This window comes from Pavona decussata, unplaced genomic scaffold (assembly GCF_977016875.1).
Source record: "Pavona decussata unplaced genomic scaffold, jaPavDecu1.1 SCAFFOLD_47, whole genome shotgun sequence".
Classification (NCBI taxonomy): Eukaryota; Metazoa; Cnidaria; class Anthozoa; order Scleractinia; family Agariciidae; genus Pavona; species Pavona decussata.
In genome coordinates, this window is record NW_028145469.1 from 159,174 (window position 1) to 177,503 (window position 18,330).

An 18,330-nucleotide genomic window follows, 5' to 3' on the forward strand; every position below is an offset into this window, starting at 1 on the left:
TGATAATTGGAGGAAAACTTCCCAATAAAGGAAATTAACACGAAAGAGCTGGTAAAATTTCAAAATGATGGAAATTAATGCGAATTACAGAAAAATACAGAATTTGTTGAGACAACATGAACAGATTCATTTGAACTCTAAGTGTAAAATCCGAAATGCAAAATTGATGTTTGCAAAATTGCCGCTTAATGTAGGGGTTAAGCGTAGGAATCTGTTCATGGTACCGGTGGATCTCCACCCTGATAAAGCAATGCTTATTCCCCACTGGCCAGCCAGGGTGGTCACTTAATAGAAGTCCGACTGTATTGGGATCTGGTTATTTTCGGTTAATGGAATCATTGATGGAGTAGTACAGTCCAGACCCAATTAACTTAAGAAACTTGCTTGAAGTGGGAGAAATAGCATTGGTAAAGAGTAGAACACAGGCGCAGAATCTCTCCTTCCATACATCAATGGTGATGCAAGATGCAGACAGAAAAATTCACTCTCGGTGCGTGCATTTTATTTTTGCCCTAACTTTCCTAGTTTTTGCTGTCTCCACTATCCTAGAGCATAGAACAGGTCATTTCTCGTCTCCCACACTAATTAGAGATAAGTATTTTGACCTCGTTATAATGAGGAGAAAACCTATCAACAAATGAAAGTACTATCTGTCGAGAACACAATTGCTTTACAACCATCAGGAACCACTTGGTATAGTTGCACAGTTGCAACCCAAATAATAATAATAATAATAATAATAATAATAATATTGGGGTTTTGAAAGTTGCCAGCTTTTATAATTTCAATCTTCTGAGTAAGCGGCTGAAATTCCAAGTTAAATTTCCAAGTGAAAACAGAAGTCAGGTATAACAAGCAGATGTCGGCCTTAAACAAACACTTAGAAAGTAGCTAGTAAATCGGCCTAGTGAGAATACAACCATTGATTGATAGTTATCCAGATCAATTGTTGTTTCAGTTGTTTTATGTTGTACATATGAAAAAAAAATTCCCCATCTACTTAATTTTTATTTATTACAGACATTTAGCTCTTTCCTGGTTTAAACGTTCTCTTTTTCTTTTTAAATATTAAAATCATTAATGTTGTTAATTATTGTAAACATCTCCAACATTTTCAGTTCAGATGTTTTCAAGACCTTTGTAAGTCTCAATTTTAATAAATTACAGTTGGTGAAGGACCTCTTCACTCCCTCTTCTTGAGCTACTATCAGGCACACAATGATTCTCGTCAAAGTCAACTTAAGACATTCTATGATATTTACTTCGTTTCACAAACTAATTACTATTACTTTGTTGTTGTGTTTTCAGCTCAAAATGCAATTCTTGTCAGTGGTGTGTTTATTTGTCATTTGTGTCCCAAGTTTTTTAATCTTTAAAAAAGAGAGGAAAGTGGTACTATTGAAGGGGCGACTGGCTGAGGCCTTGAAGGAGGGGGACACGCTGTCTCAGGAACGGGACAGCCTGATATGACAGAGGGAATCACGCATATCAGGAGCAAGATCTTGCCCTATCAAGGCCGGACTGTTTTGGGTGTTTACTATGGAGCCTGCTCCAGTAGAGAAGGAGGGTAAGGAAGATGAAAGGTTCGCTTCGGTAGGGGAATAGGCTTGCCTTTCTTCTAGCAGGCATTTTATTCTAGCGTTAGCAGTTAATAATAATGATCAATAGTGGAGAGATTTCAATTCATTGTCTTTGTTGCGACAATGCTGTTTCGTATGGTCAAAGAGTGACCACACTCACCAGACAATATAAACGAATGACTGCTAAATTAAATGAACTGACAATAAAAGCTAAGTATGCATTGCTATGGGATAAGAAAAACACTTGCTATGATATACAAAATCAATGGGGCCAACAAGCCCCAACACGCATTCATCACATTCGATGTATGTGACTTCTACCCATCCATTTCGGAGCAGCTTCTAACAAAAGCACTAGACAACGCATCCCAATTCACGCACATCTCTCCTCAAGACCACGACATCATCACACGCGAAAAAACCACTGTTGTATTACGCTCCATAGGGAAAAAAAACACCAAGAACTTATTGGACGTGACGATGGGCTCATATATGACGGAGCCAAAACATGCAAACTTATCGGCACCTACATGTTTTCCCTCATCACACCGAAATTCAAAGGGGCAAAGTTGGCCTCTACGGTGACAATGGTCTTGCGGTATGCAGAGCAAAACCTAAACGCATCAAGAAAACAAAACAAGAAGCCAGTAAAATTTTTAAGTCAAATGGCCTCAAAATCACCATCAAAGCAAACAAGAAGCCATAAACTTCCCAGATATAACCCTTGACCTTACAAGTGGATCTCTCAAACCCTTAATGAATCTGAACAAGAAACTCCTCTACGTCCATCTACAAAGCAACCATCCACCCACGCTACTGAAGAACATCTCACACAACATCAACAAACGGCTAACCAGCATCTCATCGAACCAGAAAGTTTTCCACAATGCCATTCCGCCATACCAAAAAGCGCTTGGCAAGAGCGGCTACAACTACAAGCTTAAGTATAACCCACAGTCAAAGCGCAACAGAAATCCGCAAAGAAAAACAACATTGTACAACCCTCCATGAAACACTAACATGAAGACTAACCTGGGAAGTTAGTTCCTAAACATCATTCACAGATGCTTCCCAAACTGACACCCCCTACACAAGATCTTCAACAAACACATGCTGAACCTCAGCTACTTCCACATACCTAACATGAAGATTCTCATCTTGTCACACAACAAAGCACTACTGTCAGACTATTACCAGTCACAAACGCAAATGAGTGACAAAGAATGCAACTGCAGAAAAAAGGATCAATGTCCGCTGAACAGGAAATGCCTCACAAACAATATAGTTTACCAAGCCACAGTCACAACACAAACATCATCAGACTCATACGTGGGCCTTGCCTCAAATTTCAAAGAGCGCTATAAAAATCACACAGCATCCTTTTGACATGAAAACAAGAGAAATGAAACTGAACTGTCTAAACACATTTGGGCACTCAAAGACTATCCTACTTTTTGTTATCAGTTATTATCCAAGCCAAGTACGTAATTTCAAAGTCAAGGCTTTCATAAAATCGTGATTTTCACACGTATGTAATAGTTCTAGAATTTTGCCACTAGGGAAGTTGTCTTTATTGTGGGCGCCACGTTTCTCACTACGCCCTAGTTTTCTCAGATAAACAACTCACATCCGATTGTCAGATGCGGGTGATGGCTCTAATCCAGATAACGGATAACTATTGCATGGTTTCCAAGACGTCACCTCATTTTTTGAATTCCTTCACAATTCGTTGCTGGTTTGCTTGATTTGAATAAGGTTTGCCGCCAAATTCAAACTAATGTAATTGTAAATATTCTAGAGGTTGCTTGCTACTCAAATCTCAAACAATTACAGGGTAACCCGGTGCAAGATGATGAGTGATTAGAACTCCACTCAGTAGATTCAAACTGCTTTAATGACAGATCAAGTCCATAGATCAAGTTCACAATAGGTAGGGCAGTAGCAGTAGCAGATACAAATAGGAGTAGCGGTCGTACAAGTAGGTTCGAAATGAAAAGCGCTGGTTAAGAATACGTTGTACTTAGATAAGGCATAAAATACAAAACTAACAAGATCATAGCGTGAATCAAATAGACGTGACAACTGATACTTGAAACTAATAAAAATGAGGCGATAACAACTCTTGTCGTAACAAACAAAGATATCAACGGCTATCTTGCAAAGTAGCTAAATATAGCATGACAGATAACAATTTGGTAATCATATGACAATAATAATAAAATAATAATAATGATCGTTTATTCAACCTTTTTGCAGTATAAACTGAATAACAAGGCGGTTCATTAATTACGTACAAATATATCGGACACATAAATATAACTGTTAATGTTAATACATATCACATTTCGCTATTTCAAACAAGATTCTGGTATTTTATGGTGCAAAAATTTCCAAATCTGTTAGTTCTTGCAGAGGCAGCCACAAAAACAGATTCTCCTGTTCTAAGGGCATACGGTCTTGTGTTCACAACTCTTGGCACTAAACTTCGTAGCAGGTTGGAAGACGAGTAACTTCGCTTGAGAAATGTTATACACGCATCCTCCCTCCTCTGGCACAGCAAGATTAAGCCTGACTTCTTTAGCGCGTCCTCATAGCACAGAGAAGGAAAGATAATTTTTAGTGCCCTCTTTTGTATCACACTAATAAAGCATTTGACAATAAGCCTCAGCAATAATAGACCTTGTGAAAGCGATTTTAACAAAACAAGATAACCTAAATGAAACCTTTCCTTGATAAAGAAAAGATTAAAAAATTCGTGACTTAGCAAATAACTACAACAATAAAAACTTACGTACTTTCACTAACGACTTGCACCAAAAGGTAGCAGAGAGAGCGAAATACACTTGAAATAGTGGTAACTTGGATCCTCTAATCGAAGCACGGTAGCGGTGTAACTTCACTAACAATCTCTGAATAAATGATTGCACGTCGTCCTTTATTGCTAATGCTACGTGATCAAACAAAACTGTCACGGCTCTTCAAAGGATCAATTAACGTAATTAAGACACCATGAAAACAAAGAAGGCACGTAGCAGCACAAAAAGTATTGTGTCTAAGAAGATTGATCAAATGCTTGATCAAAGGATCAATTAACGTAATTCAGACACCATGAAAACAAAGAAGGCACGTAGCAGCACAAAAAGTATTGTGTCTAAAAAGATTGAGGAAATTTCCGGTCTTATGACCGAGGAAAGCAATTTATATGAAGTACTAAAAAAGTCAGCTGAATAAGCGCAAGCATATAAGAAATTATACGAGGCACACGAGGCCTTTCATAGTAAATTCGAAGATCCAGCAACGATGGGAGAATCTGGAAATTATTACTATTCACTTCTCAATAAAGTAGAACAGCTACAAGAAAATGTAGACTTTTGGATAGCTGGGGTGGAAGCTTCACAAAATCCCGAACACAGCATTTCAAACGCTAGTTTAAGGACCATCACATCACGCTCACCACACTCGTCGAGCTCGTCACACACAGCAGGGCAAGAGCCGCAGCAAAAAGGGCTATTTTAAAAGCTGAAGTCGCAACGCTTAAGAGGTTACACGAGATTGAAGGAAGAAGAAGAAATGAAATTACGCCAACGCAAAACTCAATTAAAACTTGAAACTGAAATAGCAAAGGCCCAGGCAGAAGAACTGGTTTACGAGCACCTTGAGAGTAAAGCCACCACAAGGTTACTTCCGAAAAACAAGCAAATTAAGAAAAGCATTCCATTCTTGCAACCCCTGACAGCACAGGATGAAGACCAGTTTATCAAAGACGAGGCAGCTGCTGTAGAAGCCAAATCAAAGGTACATGTACCCATAGAAATCGGTCATGACTATTTAGAAGTCAGCCAGCCTAGAAGGCTACTTTCTCCCATGGAGGATTCCCGCCGAACGAGTCAACGCCTTCCTTTAAACTCAGAAGCCCTTAAATGGCAGAATGATACTCCGCACTATTCGCCTTTCAATGCAGTCGCCTAAGAGCCTGCCTCAGACTATCCACGTCCCCCCTGTAAGTGGTGATATACAGCTTCTCCTAAGACAACCAGAGGCTATTATGGCATTGACACTACCTCAACCCAAAGTTCCTGTCTTCTTGAGCGACCCAGTGGAGTACTGTGACTTTATCCGAGCCTTCAAGAACCTCATTGAGACAAATACCAGCAGTCTAAGGGCAAAGCTTTATTATCTTCTACAGTACACGAGTGGACAGGTACAAGACATGGTGGGAAGCTGCCTAGCCATGCAGGAGGATAGAGGCAAGAAAGCTACTGGCAGTGAGGTATGGTCAGTCATACAAAATTGCTACAGCGTACGTCGACCGCGTTATCAATCAGCGTACGTCGACCGCCTTATCAATGGCCAGCCAATCCGCGCGGAAGATGGTCTCGCACTGCAGAAGTTCTCCATACTGCTCACCAGCTGTAGAAACACGTTAAAGGAGATCAGCTACCTAAACCGTCTATAAAATTTAGAAGGTCTGGTAAAAATCGTAGACCGCCTACCCTATCCACTGAGGCTAAAATGGCGCGAGCTTGTCGACACTATCACACAGAAAGAAGCAAGAGACCCCAACTTGAAGGACATCACAGACTTCGTTGAAGCAAGATCGAGAGTGACCAACCATCCTATTTTCGGTAAGCTTCAAGGTAAACCGAGCCGATCCAGCAATCTCAAGTACAACGACAGGTCAAAAAAGGATGCAAGGTCATTCGCAGTGGAGGGTCAGCTGAAGCCACCCTATCCGCCATCTAGCACTCCAGAGAAGAAAGTATTCAAGTGTCCATCATGCAACAAAAATCACTGGCTTTCGCAATGCAGCGACTTTAAAGAATTACGTTTAAGGGACCGACTCAAATTTGTTCATGCTAAGAAACTGTGTTTAAATTGTTTAGTATCGGGACACTTTGTACAAGATTGTCCAAAGCGAAGCTTCTGTCGTGTAGAACGCTGTACGAAAAAGCATTCTACCTTTTTACATGAGAAGGAACGATCCGCTACTGCTACTTTGCTGCCTACTGTGAACTTGATCTATGGCCTTGATCTGTCATTAAATCAGTTTGAATCTACCAAGTGGAGTTCGAATCACTTATCATCTCGCACCTCGCTACCCTGTAATAGTTTCAGATTTGAGTAGCAAGCAACCTCTAGAATCTTTACAATTGCAAGCGATAGCCTTTCTTTTCATTGGAGGAAGTTCCAATTTCGTTTAGCAATTTCTGCAATAAATGTGGTGCGGGGGTTGAATGTAGTGTTTAGAGGAATTCGGTCTAATGGTTCACGTACTTTGGTCTTTAAACATTCATCTTGAGTCAATGTAAGCACTTGCTACATTGTTCTGCGTAACTACACGCTACAAAAAAATCCGATATTCCAGGATTCGATTCTTCAATGTAGTTGTTGAAGAGCATATTCCCCTCAATGTCAACGCTTGAATGTATGAGACGCTCCATTTCAGATGACGTGGATGTGCCGATGTCCAATGGAGGTATGGATTTGTATCGGTTGGTTTCTGATAAACATCTGTATTGGTGTTGCCTTGATTGTCCTTTAGGAGAGATTTCAAGTGTAAACTTGATTGAGGGTACTACATTGTTAAGGTAATTTATGAATTAATCAAAGAGTCTTGATCACTTTTCCGAATAAGAAAGATATCATCTATAAAATGTACCCAGATTATGATATGGTTTGCCCACTCTGTTTGGTACACGAATCTTTCTTTAAGTCTTCCCATGTATACGTTTGCAAAGTTGGGTACAACTCCGGTCCCCATAGCTGTTCCTTTGATTTGAATGTAATGTTCATTACCAAAGGTGAAATTGTTGAGTTTGAAAACTTTCTCCAGGAGACATGCTAATGTTTTTGATGATGGCTTATATTTTGGTTTGTTTTGCCTAGCTCTTCCTCCACAATAGTGAGCTCTTCGTCTATGTCTATATTCATGTATAGGCTTGGTATGTCCAGCGCTGCTTAATAACACTTTTCAGGGAGCTTACCCAAAGCTTGTATTCATTTAATGAAATGTGTGGTGTTTTGTATGTACAACGGTGGCTTTTCCGCTATAGGTCTCAAACACTCGCCCCCAACTTCTCCGTTTGGCTGTTTAAAGAGGATACTAATGGTCTACCTGGATTGTTGACTTGGTCTACCCGCCCTGAAGTTGAACTTTTCTTGAACAAGAACTAGAGCCAGGAAACTTAAGGAAACAAAGAGACAATCTAATTAAGGAAGAAAGGTTAGCCTTACCTAAATTAAGGCATAGAAGTGATAATACTATTAGGATTCAAGATAAAAGTTCAGGGTTTGTTATCCTTAACCAACAAGATTATCACAGCAAGATGTTAGGACAACTTAACAATAGTTTGCATTATGATAAAGTAGATTTGGATCCTACATTTGATCATTTTGAACAAGTTAAGAACTGGGGTCGTAGCTGGCTCTCTGAAGGGCAGATCAACCAGGAGACTGCAACTTGGATTACAAATTTAGAGCCAAGACCGGGGGTAGCTTTTGGAAATGTTAAGACACACCGAAGAGACAATCCACTCTGTATCATTACATCTTGCTGTGGTACAGCTATTGAACGACTCTCTCCTTTTACAGAATTCCACCTTAAGCCACTTTCCCAAAGCCTTCCATCATTTATTAACGATTCTACCGATGTAATCAACAAGATACAGGCCTTGAATGCAAAAAGGCCCATTCCCAGTAGGTTCTCTGCTCGTTTCCTGGGATGTGGTTTCAATGTTCCCTAACATTGACTACAACTTGGGTATTACCGCCGTTACAAAGGCCCTTGGTTCTAGATCTTCTAAATTTCCTTCCACTGATTACATTGCTGAGGCTGGTGAAATTTGCCTCCCTGTTAACAGTTGCCATTTTTTCGAACAATTTTTGCACAAAAACATGGTACAGCTATGGGACCAAAAAATTCCTGTAGTTATCCAGACTTAGCAATGGGCATAATCGATAAAAAAGCCAAATTTGAAGGGAGCTTAAAACAGTTACTCTGGTGGAGGTATAGAGACGATATGTTCGACCTCTGGACTCAAGGCCTGCCTAAATTCCTTGAATTCACTGACTAAATTAATTCTTTGTACCCCCTATCAAATGTGAATTAGTTTATTCAGATACTTTTTTGCATGTTTTGGATCTTAAATTACACCATAAGGATGGGTTAATTGTTACTGCCATTTATTCTAAACCAACTGGCAGTCACCTTTATTTGCTATTTTCTATTTCACACCCATCGCAAAAGGGCAATTCCTTATGGGGTAGCCTTGAGAATTAAGCGCAATTGTTCCACTGATGTTATTTTTGCAAACTAGTTGTCAAAAAAAAGGTATCTTAAGTCGCAGATTTACCCAACCAATTTAGTTCGAAAACAGTTTGATAAGGCTCTTGAAATTCCAAGATCGGACCTTTAAAGCAAAAATATGTAAACTAACAAAAAAGTTTTTCCTTTGGTACTCGATTATAAGCCCATTTTGCCAGACATTCAAAGCATCAATGAAAAGCACGCTAATTTATTAAAATCTTCACCTCAAATCGCCAAAATTTTTTCAGCCAAATCTGTTTTCCCTGCTTACCGCCAAACCAAAACTCTTACAGAAACTTACTTCTTTTTTTCTCCCTTCCTTTATTTCTTCGATTATTTTTACTCAATTCCTTGCTACTTGTTCAATTTGTTTATTTATTTATTTATCTATTTATTTCTTTATTTATTTATTTATTTATTTATTTATTTATATCTATTTATTTTCTTTTTTACTTACATACATATTAATATATTTTCTATGTCTTTCTTCCTTATCTTCCTTAAACTTACTGTATTTTATATATTCCTTTATTTTTTATATCTCCGTTCTTTACTACTACACTCACTGACTTGTTCACATCATCTACTATTCTGGTTTGTTCGCGTCTTCCTTTGTTTCTCTTTCTGAGAATCCCAACTGTCCCTTCAAAACACTACTTTGCCTCTCCTTTTTAAAAAAAAAAACGTTTATTGTTTATCCGTTTCATTAAATGACAAACAAAATGGTGAAATTTTTAAGAATTTTCAATCATGCAAGGTAAAACGAGAGACTAGGAAAGAAAACAAAACAAAACTCTGTTGGATAACGATTCATCCATAGATTGTCTTTAAACAAAACTGTATGGATAAACAAAAGGAGAACTAAACAAAGCACTTCCACTGCCGTACCATATCCAGATCTTCCCCTGAGCTGACACCCTATAGACTAATAACAAAATATGCAAAAAGGTCGTCCTGAAGGATTCTGTAAATACAGAGGTACCATTGCATTGTGGACCAAGCATCTATAAGGATTGGAGTGACAAGGTGATGAGAAAAAAAGAGAAAGAGAGAGAGCAAAGAAAAACCAACCTCAAGGAAACAAAACAGGAAAAGAGCTGGAGAAAAAAGAAAACTCCGATAACACAGCACGAACAGCTAGGGAAACAGCCACGAAATTGAATTTTGAACCAACAAGCATATGTGAGGATTAAATGGGCGAAGGGACGAATGGCAGCCATGATGATAAGGTATCTTACTAATTCGTTGCCATTTTAGTGGAACATCACTGTCAAGCTTGCGTTTACCTCTATGAAGAAAAAAAATACCTAAAACACGAAAAAAAAAACGTATTAAAAATATTTCAAGTTCTCTCTGTTTAAATTTTTTTTTATTTTAAAAAATTGTTATTTCAGTTGTTTTATATGTTGTAAATAAGAAAAAAACATTTTCCCTGTCTAGATAATCTTTATTTATTAGACATTTCATATTCTTTCTCAGTTTTAACATTCTCTTTTTGTTGTAAATATTAAAAACCTTAACGTTGTTAATTATTGTAAACATCTTGAACATTTTCAGTTCAGATGTTTTCAACAACATTGTAAATATTTTCAATAAATTAAAATTGGCGAAGAACATTGTCACTCCCTCCTCTTGTGCAGTGAGGGGGTGAGAGCGAGCGATTCAAACCTGCTTATCAGGTACACAATGATTCTGGCCAAAATGAACCAAACAACATTTTATGATATTTAGTTCATTTCACAAACTAATTACTGCTATTTCTTTGTTGTTTTTATTCAGCTCACAATGGAGGTCATGCCACTGGTGTCTTCATTTGTCATTTTTCTCTTGCGTTTTTTATCTTTAAAAAAGAGAGGAAAGTGGCACTATTAAAGGAGCAGCTGGCTGACGCCTTGACAAAGGGGTGCACGCTGTCTCAGCAATTGGACAGCCTGATACAGCAGAGGGGTTAGCATATCGGCAGCGAGACCTTCCCATCCAGGCATTACATGCGTTTTCTTAAATATATATTTGTCCTTATAAAAATGGTTTATCGAATCCGCCCTAACGACATTGTTCGTGTTATTACTTTTTGAACAGAGCGTCTATCAAACGCGGTTTATTCAGTGAGCATGTTTGTGCCTTGGATTTATCGACACGAAAATAATGACGCGCTTGCGCTGACTTTCACACAAGCGCGCGTAACTTTGTGTTAAAAATTTAACTTTATATAAAAGGTCTCCTGATAGCGCTAGCATCAAAAAACAAGATTTGTTTGTATAGGTGATACTTGTATCGCCAAACTGGTGGTGCTCTATCTGCGAATCTGTTGACAGAACTTTGCTATGGGTTATAAAACTGCCTAAATGCAGCTTGTATTAGCCAATGAAAATTGTTGCACAGCCCAAAGGCGAAAGAAAATTCTTAAGCCAAAATTGCCCCCCCCCCCCCCGTCAAAAATAAAATGGTCCATCCCTTACCGTATACCTTTAAAGGTGTCTGTCTTGCATATGAGCGATGTAGCACCTCCAGTTTAAGCCAGATAACTACGCCCCTATCCAATTAAAACTTATAGAGCTGGCTCACTCTGAGTCAAACACGTGAGATTTTGTCTGGTCATGCCTAGGATTTCCGAAAACGTCCGAGCCCCTTCTGAAGATTTCCGCCAAATTTCTGAAGACCTTCGAACGTTGCCGAAAATGTCCGAAGGTATTACGATTCGAAAGGATTGTAGACGTTTGAAAGCTTTTGCGATTGTTTTAAAGAGCAAAAAAAAAATAATACGTAACAAATCTGAAATGAAATGAAGTTTTTTTAGAACAACTCGTCCGGATTTGTGAGTCAGGCATGAGAAATTGTCCTTGACGCATGAGATCGATGTCTTGAGCAGGCGTGAGAGTTGGGAGTTACATGTATTTCAGTAAATCAATCCGGACGTGACCAGAAAGCCCGTCAAAGTGCATTGCCTGCTGAGATATGGTACCAAGAACTGCTGATTATGAGAAACCGAGATGTAGTATACAAAACATGCCCTAATGTGTTTTGGTTAATTTTCATTTGTTACCTTGATTTTATATACAGATTAGCAAAGTGAAAACGTTCTTAATCGACCCTCAGCCTGACGAATGTTTTTTTTAATACGTTCTTACCTTAATTTTGGTTTGATTGCTCAAACAACTTTTGTAAGAGTTCAATTACATACGTCGAACGACCTAATCAAACGCATGTTGAACTAAATGTGCAGCATTGACATGAACCAGTGAATCAACCGCTGATTCTTTGCAGACATACTTGTGAGTCCAAGCAGATTTTACTAGTAAGCTCATCAGTCTAACTGAGTAAGAAATAACTAGTCTTTCTTCATTCTTTATCCTTATTTGTCTCCCCATACGTTCCGAGATTTGGTTAAATTGACAATGACGTTTGTTGCTGGTCACTGCCTAGCTCCTGGTTGTAACACATACGTAAAATCATCTTATTGAAGGTATAAGATAATTCCATCAGGATATCTTTTTCCCCTTACTTCCAAAAAATTTATGTAATTTCCAATATTTTACGCGTAGCGCATTGGACGGACTATAACCTTCTGTAATGAGTAACCGAAGAAAAAAACTTTTTTTTTTCATGTTTTTGACCGGCTTATTAACACAATATCTTAGGAGATCTGCAAAATTTAACTGAAGAAAAGATTTTGATTTGGCCGGAAATCACAAGTGGTCGAACACAAATAGGACTGTCTTCTGGCCGTGTCGATGAAATCCTTAAAGCAGTTGAGCAATGTTAACAAAATCATAGCACCAGCCAGTACTGTGCCTCTACTACCTTTTTTTTTCCTGTATGATCGAAAACATTCCCATGGCATAGCAGAAATTTCCTGCCGCTTAATTCGCTTCGCATTTCCAAACAAAAACCACGCGAGAACAAAAAAAAAAGTAGTAATTAAAAAACTTCCATATGTGAGATTTTCTCACTCCAAGCATTTTAGTTTATTTAAAACCTTTTCCGGCAGAAGGGCATCTCGCTGTGGTTGGTATAATAGGTGGCAACACTCGTATCAAGTTTGAAAGAAAACCAGACATCCAGTTGTGGGCATTCCTTTTTTGCTTGTAAGTGTGTCAATGGGAGGATCCGAGCCGCGGGAGAGCGTCATTGAGTAGTTAAACAGTAAGTATTTCCTTATTGAAATTAAATGTAAGCGTGTCACAAGTGAAGACAAGCTTTCACCTCGCTTCCACTAGATGCGCAGTTAGGAATTATGTTCTCTTTCACTCTGATGATGCCCAAATTCGTAAATACAGGTTTCAGCACGTGTGCGTGCCTCACCAACTAGTCACTTAACAGAATGTTATTTCAATAGCGTTAAATTCCGCTCTATTGTTTCCTTTTTAACGAAGTGTTTGTCTTCATTTTCCTTTTTGCCAAATGATTTGGTCATTATTACTACACCTCGTGTAATGAAAAAGTTTAATTCCTTCGCGACATCAGTACGAACACACACGCAGCATGCTCCACTAGGTACTCCTGAACATGTTTGGATCCGTCATCACAAAAACAAGGGAACTCAAAGAACCAAACCTCGGTTAATTCATTGCATTTTTTTTTGTTGTTGTTGTTATATTTTAACCTTTGACTTTAACAGTAATGTGTGGTCCCAGAGAATATCCATACCCCCACCATGGAGAGAATATTTGGAAAGTTCAGAGGGGTTGAGGTGGGGGTCAATGACCTAGAGAACTCCAGAGAGAAGAAAGAGTGAATGGTTAAATCACAGGTACCCCAAGCTCTACGAGAGATATAGGCCGTGACCTTTGCTTGAGCATCACAGCCCTCCCGCCCTCGAAATTTCTGTTGACCTTCCATAGGGGGTGGGGTAAAGATATTTTATGGAATCACACAAACCACCTTTCGAGTACGTTAGATCGTCCAAAGTTCTCATTGGCAAAATTTTGGTTTTATGGTTTTGTCTTTTATACTTACTATGGTCAGAATTTTGGACGGCATGACTGCTGACCTTGGTCGATTGGCTGGAAGAGTCAGTTTTGACCATTTAACTTTTCACTAAGTGTTGGATGGACATGCCTTTACTGACCTTCAAACCAAATTGAAATATGATAATTTCATGAAATATTAGCTTAGATACAGAACAAATCAAGCCTTTCCAATAATTCCGATAAATGAATTGTTCTTGCTTAACTTCTCCTTTTGTTTGTTTTAAGAAATAAAACCTTTCCACGTAGACCAGTTTAAATTGAATTTGAGATCCGCCCCAGCCATATTTTGAAGTATCATTCCTGTAACTTGGTAAGCTTTTCTGATTATGATTTCGTTTTTTTTAATAACATGGAAAAATAATTGATTTCTAAGTTAAGACCAAACGAAGCTGATGTTCTCATTTTTAATCGTGGCACAAACTGCAATCGAAACAAATACATTCAATTTTATGGAGGAGGCCAATTGTAGTGGAATAGATGAATTGCGACTAATCATAGTGGCAGCTTGTAACAAACGAACATAAATTACCCAAACTTTCTCACTTTTATCCCCCTCACACTCTATCTTAAATTAACTCCAACAGTGTGAAGTGAAAGAAGTCACTGAAAGTAAAGAAGAAAAAAGCAAAAAAAAAAGAAAAGAAAAGAAGACATCAAGAAGACGAAAAAGAGGAAAAGAACGAGAAAAAAAAAGGAAAAGTAAAGAGAATAAGAAAAGAAAAAGAAAAACAGAGAAAACAAGAAAAAAGGAAGAAAAAAACAACAACAACAAGAAAAATAATTAATTATTACACACCCCTGTAAATAAGTAAGTAAATTCGCAAGCATGACTGCCAGGTATGTTTTCATTCTTATAATCGTTTTTGCCATTGTTTCTGTTTTTATTTTAGTTTGTTGTTGGTGTAGGTGTAAAAAGCAAGAAGCCAGAGGAGGGGGAGTTCGGGAAGACCCGAACCAGTTTGTAGTGCCGGCAGGAGTGCCCGATTGAGTTTGCACGCCGGCACTACTAGTACATCACTACTACATAACTAGTATGTACAGTCTGGTTTGGGAAGCCGCTTGCCGCTATCTCCCCTCATGGTGGCAAGATGGCCCAACTGAAGAAATTGAGTTGGGCATTGTCTGGTTTTATGTTTCAGTGTTGTTTTTTCCATGCGTATTTGTTTGTGTTTCGTTTTTGTATTCAGTGTTAATGTTATGCTTCCCAATTTACTTTACTTTTTTGACTATTAAAATTAATCGAGATTTTGTAAATCTCAACTTATTCTTCGCGCATTTTGTAAATATGGTATCAGGCACTTTTTTACTGTGAAGTTATTTTTTTCCATTCATTCTATTCTTATTTGTTTGTTTTGTTTTTGTATTCAGTGTTAATGTTATGCTTGCCAATTTACTTTAGTTTTTTTACTATAAAAATTAATCAAGATTTTGTAAATATCAAATAATATTTATGCATTTTCTCTTTGTCGACATAAAAAGTTTTATTTTTGCCGTATGAAGAAAAAAATGTTTTTATTTCCGATTACATCGGGAGCTGTGTGGACTGCATACCAAATGAAGAGAAATATTGCCTCCCCACATGCCTCACAAAAAGAGAGGTTTTCCATACATACGCAAACAACATGAAGCTTCTGGTGTGTGACCCGTGTCCAGACCCACGTTTCCAAGAATTTGGAAAACAAAATTACGAGAACTAATTATACCAAAGGTTAGAAAGCCACAGCAATTCGTAACTAGGGTTTGCCTTGGAATAAGCTTTGTTAATAAAACTGATGAAGGGTAAGCCATTTCAGCCAAACTGAGTAATCTGATATATTATCGTGATTACAGGAAAACAAGTTTACAAAATGTGGTGTTTGCGCGGGATTAGAACTCTGTCTGCAAAGGACAACAGACCAGGACAAATGAAGGACTCTGGCATTTAAAAGGAAGCTGCACAATTAACAGCAAATGTGCGTAATCACAATTTATTTTAATTTTCATTGATTTGGTAAAAAAAAAAAGTCGAACTCCACGAGACTAATTCAAACTGCAGTTTTACACTGTCCATTGCATAAGAATACTAATTTTGGTTTGTTCTATATTTCGTCCAACTGATACGCAGAACTTAAAGTAACATAAAAAACCCACTACACATTGATCTTCGACCTTAATCTCTTCTTAGTTCCTTATGTACAGTTGAACCTCCCATAAGCGGTTGCGACACAATCTTACAACAATTACAGAAAATAAAAACAACACAAGTCAACATTACAGTAAGTGAATTAACTATTAAATAACCATTTAACATATAACAAGATCTCAGATAGACTTTAGAAGTTGAGAAGACAACGGCAAAGGCAATGGGGCGTCATCTTCAAATATCAATTGACGCAGTTTTATTAAGAAACACTAATTTACAAAAGTGACTTTAAAACGAATTCTGAAATAATTGACAGTTCTTGCATTCTTAACATAAGCCAGTTTTGTAATATAAGGGCCACTATAGTGGAGGCTTGATACTTTTATTTTTTTAATTTGTTTTCAGAATTCCGATTTTCCCACCAACCCAGGCATCGTTGAAGAGACTGCTAGACTGCCCCAAGAGAACGAGGGGGTGGGGGAAAAGGGAAGGGGGAGGGATGGGAGGGGAGAAACAGGGAGAGGGGCTGGCAGGTTAGTCATGGTTGATAGCTAACTTTTAGAACTTTGCCGTGAATTAAAATGGGAAGTAATCGAGAAAACTGGGTTGGACCAGGCAAGAACTTGCATGAACTTGTGTCTCTTCATGCTTTACTGTTCAGCTAACCCAGGACGAGTTAAGGAATACATCTCTTTGCGCATTTATGGCGGCCAAAACAGATTACAAATTACGTGTCTTCGCTTTTCAAAAAATATTTTTCAATGAAGCTAACCACGGTCGATTTAAGAAAAGCAGTCGTAAAACATTTTTTGACTTTGCCCGAAAGTAACGATCCTGCGCTGAGAGAAACGCCTGCAACTTTAATAAAACATTCCGTACGGATGCAAAAGCCATTTTACGATGAACATGCCTTGGCTCAGAAGAAAAGTAAGGCTCTAGATATGTTAAGCTCGACGGTTTCTTGAAGCTATGACGAAGATGGTGTATTGATCTTGAGCAATGAAGACGAGGAAAGAAACAATATCTTCCTATACCTGGCGATTTTGTTGCTTAAGTAGCGTCGAATTCTACCGAAAAATGTCCTGAAGTGTTCATTAGCAAAGTTTTAAGATTATCAGAAGACCACAGCCTATCTAGCTGAGTATTCGAAGACTGAACCAGCAAAATTTAAACTCAGTGTCGGTAAGAGTTTTAAAGAAGCTGTAAATGCATTGATTTATCCTATCGACCTTATTTACTTGCATTCTAATGGCATCTACGAGCTACGAACGCCGAAAATTGACATACATCGCCAAGTTCATAGCAGTAAATGTTTTACCATGAGTAAGTTGTATAGTTTCTTGTGAGCGAAAAGTAAAGTGTGGCAGGTAATCTACCAAAGACGTTCATGGCTGAGATGACATATTGAGGCGAAGACCAACTGCTGTCACAAGTATTTAAAGAAATTGACCTCATCCCACAACCGTTCTTCGCGTTCATCGTCAGCAATGACAGAACAGTAATTTCCTTGAATTTTGAAAGCTATTTTCGGTCAACTTCATGTAATTACTTGTCCTTCGCTGGTGATTTTTTCTCCACTTTTCTTCGGAATAGCCCTCCATTTTGCCCATGTAGTGTTTGCTTAAAACCACATGGCCAAAATCAACTTTGTCTGCCAACAACTTCGATAGTGATTCTTTAGACTTACTTTTCGATATCTTGTAGTGGAAGGTATGCCACTACCTATCTTTTTCAGAAAGTGACATCGTATCTCTCATACGATTATGCAGTTTATTACTTATAAGAACTGACATACTACACGCATTTCTAGTTCACTTGTTACCAGTCTAAGAAGTGAAGTTCTCGTAACGTGGGTATATCAACTCTACAGAAACGGCTTTTTGAAAACAGCCCAACTGTATTCGCAAGGTGTTTACCATCCAAACTTTTATAGCGTTTTACAAACCTGCTCCAGTTATCGGCAAGTCAAACGCAAGCTGCACAGCTTTCAAAGTTTCGACAAGTTTGTGTGAACAGACACTCTTCCGTCGGGTAGGCTGAGATTTTCTATTTGGGATAGTGGAAAAGAAGAGTGCCTTTTTCCCCCCTTTCAAAAGCTCCTCGGCAGAAATATAGTTTGGAAACCGCGCACTGTATTTAATATTTAACGTTACTCCAATTCCGTGATTACAGTGGCTGTTAATCACTAATCGGGGTCACTTCGATCAATGACCGTATGTGAGCTGAAGTAACAAATAGGATGTGCAATAGCTAGTGATGAAAGACATGTCTGCCCAGTAGGCATATTTAGAAAATTTAGGATATGTTGTCATTAATAATAACAACTTGGTGTGTCTGCATGAAAGGTCATGC

The 18,330-nt window shown here is 38.3% G+C and overlaps 3 pseudogenes; 2 read left to right on the plus strand and 1 right to left on the minus strand.

The window, feature by feature from the left end:
- Positions 1-18,330, plus strand: part of LOC146482091 (P2X purinoceptor 7-like) — a 431,550-nt pseudogene that overhangs the window by 19,750 nt on the left and 393,470 nt on the right.
- On the minus strand, positions 6,654-8,447 carry LOC146482092 (uncharacterized; annotated as a pseudogene).
- Positions 16,537-17,393, plus strand: LOC146482093 (uncharacterized; annotated as a pseudogene).